Below are 2,970 nucleotides of genomic sequence, written 5' to 3'. Positions count from 1 at the left end.
CTTTCAATAACAATAGCAGTAGTCATAAAACAAAACTGTTGAACACCAAACGACCACTCTATGCTAATACAAGGTTCACACGCTACAAAGGTTCTTTACAACAAAGAGGCGAGCTGCCACTAATAGTCAGCTGCCACGACTGACAGACGGGCCGGAGCTTTATAGTTGGGGTTCCTGATTGGACGGCAGGGATTGGCCAGCTGCAGACAAACCGCACCAATCAGGCTAGAGAGGGTGGAGCATCTGTGTGAACAGGAACAGGCCGCTCGGCAGGCAGCCTGGCAAACAGAAAATTAAGCACAACAAAAGAGGCCAGAGTAGCGGCCGTAACACTCCCCCCCTTAAGATAAAACCCACAGGTTTTAACTTGACATTATGTTCCATTTTTCCATACTGAACATAATGGAAATATATACACATCAACGAATACTCTTTAAACTATACTTACAACCGGGACAGCGCATCAGCCAACACATTCTCTGACCCTTTTTTGTGTTGGATCTGCAGATTGCAAAAGCTGCGGTAATAACCATCCATGCCTAGAAACCGGCGCAGGGCCCTCCGTGTGAATGGCACGGGAAATTCTGCGATGGCAGAAACTTTCGCTTCTACCGGCCGCACCTGTCCCTGTCCCACCTGCCTCCCTAAGTACGTGACTGTTGCCTTTCCAAACTCACATTTAGCTAAGTTGATCGTGAGCGACGCACCTGCAAGACGAGCGAATACCTGCTCCAAGATCCGAACGTGTTCCTCCCAAGTGGATGTATACACAATCAGATCATCCAGATATGCATTACAGTTTGCCACACCAGCCAGAACGGAATTTACAAGACGCTGGAAGGTGGCTGGCGCGTTACACATACCAAAAGCCATAACCGTATATTGCAGAAAATAGTCAGGAGTCACAAAAGTCGAAATTTGGGATGCACGCTCTGTTAATGGCACTTGCCAATAGCCTTTGAGGAGGTCTAATTTGCTCACAAATTTGGCTGTACCCAAATTATCTACACAATCCTCCATCCTAGGCAGGGGATAGGAGTCGGGGACGGTAACTGCATTCACTTTGCGGTAATCAGTGACAAAACGGGGTGAACCGTCAGGTTTACCTTCAAGGAGGCACGGGGAACTCCAGGGGTTGGAGCTGTGTATAGCTAACCCGTGTTGAAGGAGATACTCAGCTTCCCTTTTCATCAACTCCCGTTTAGCGGGATTTACCTGATATGGATGTTGTTTGATGGGCCGGGCATCATTAACATTTATGTCATGCTGAGCTACCGTGATTCGGGATGGAACATCACTGAAAAGACAAGTAAAGTGGTTTATTAACACAGTGATGTCATTTTGCTGTTCAGGTAACAGATGGGACAATTGAGATGGCAACACTTTCAACATTTCAGAGTTTGACAACCGAGCACTTTGATGTGAGGAGGAACGTACTGTCACATCATCGGGCAGATCGTGGGCTTCTGACACAATTAGCGCGCAGCTACGGGGAGCAACAGACGGCTGTGCGGATTCGGACATTTTGGGAATATTGCAGGGAATCTCTCTGGTGTGATATGGCTTTAACATATTTATGTGACAAACACGGTTCTTGCGTCTTCTCTTGGGAGTACAAATAACATAATCTGTGTCGCTGAGACGCTCACAGATGTCATGTGGACCGGAGAATTTGGCCGAAAGTGCGGAGCCAGGAATGGGCAGTAACGCCTTATCACCCACCTGGAACTGTCGGGGAACAGCGGAGCGGTCAAAATGACGCTTCATCACAGTTTGTGAGGAAGACAAAAACTCTTTAGCAAAACTGTGGGCATGGTGCAAACGCTCACGAAACTTAGTGACATAGTCTAACACATTCATCTGTGGAGATGAGGCAGACGACAGAAACTTTTTCTGCAGAGCTTTCAACGGACCGCGGGGCGTGTGACCAAAAACGAGTGCAGCAGGACTAAACCCGAGGGATTCCTGCACGGCTTCACGGGCCGCAAACACAACAAAAGGAATTCCCTCATCCCAGCTTTTAACAGTTTCCAGACAATACTTACAGAGCATCGACTTTAACGTCTGATGCCATCGCTCTAAAGCGCCCTGAGACTCAGGATGGTAACGACTGGAAACAGCGTGCTGCACATTCAAAGTTTCCAACACCTGCTTGAACAAGTTGGACTTGAAATTTGTGCCCTGGTCCGTCTGGATTACACGGGGAAGGCCGAAGGTGGAAAAGAATCTGGTTAGAGCTTTGACAACAGAACTGGCAGTGATTTTACTCATCGGAATTGGTTCGGGAAAACGGGTGGCAGCGCACATGATGGTAAGTAGGTACTGATTACCATTCTTGGTTCTGGGAAGTGGTCCGACACAGTCTATTATGATTCGTTCAAATGGCTCTCCTATGGCAGGTATGGGATGTAAAGGAGCGGGAGGAATGGTTTGATTAGGCTTTCCGGTGATTTGGCAGATGTGGCAGGAGCGGCAATATTTTGCTACGTCAGATTTTAACCCAGGCCAGAAGAAATGTTTGAGTATAAGCTGGTAGGTTTTTGTAACACCTAGGTGTCCAGACCAGCGACTTTCATGTGCGACAGACAAAACATGTGATCGGTACATGGTGGGCACAACTATCTGAAAAACAACGCTCCAATTACAATCAGAAAAGGGGGGGGGGGGACCACTTACGCATTAAGACATCACCGTCCAACAAATAGGCCACCTTCTCACCCTTTGCTTTCCCGGCACTCACCACTGTTGAGAAGTATTTTTGTAGAGTCGGATCAGCCCTTTGCGCAGCGCACAGGCGACCACGAGACACTGGGAGAAACGAGCCGTCAGGAGAGGTTGTTTCGAGGCTGGCCAGAGGCACCTGCTCAGTGGTATTCCCACAAGGAGCGTTGGCAGTGCTCTCTGTCCCATTCTCGATCCCAGCCTCTCCTGAAAAGGCAGGCATCAGCACACTGTCATGGAGGGAAATAT

Source organism: Seriola lalandi, unplaced genomic scaffold (assembly GCF_002814215.2).
Source record: "Seriola lalandi dorsalis isolate HSWRI2012SDOR001 ecotype SW California unplaced genomic scaffold, Sedor1 jcf7180002055008, whole genome shotgun sequence".
Taxonomy (NCBI): Eukaryota; Metazoa; Chordata; class Actinopteri; order Carangiformes; family Carangidae; genus Seriola; species Seriola lalandi.
Note: the sequence above shows the minus strand (reverse complement) of the source record.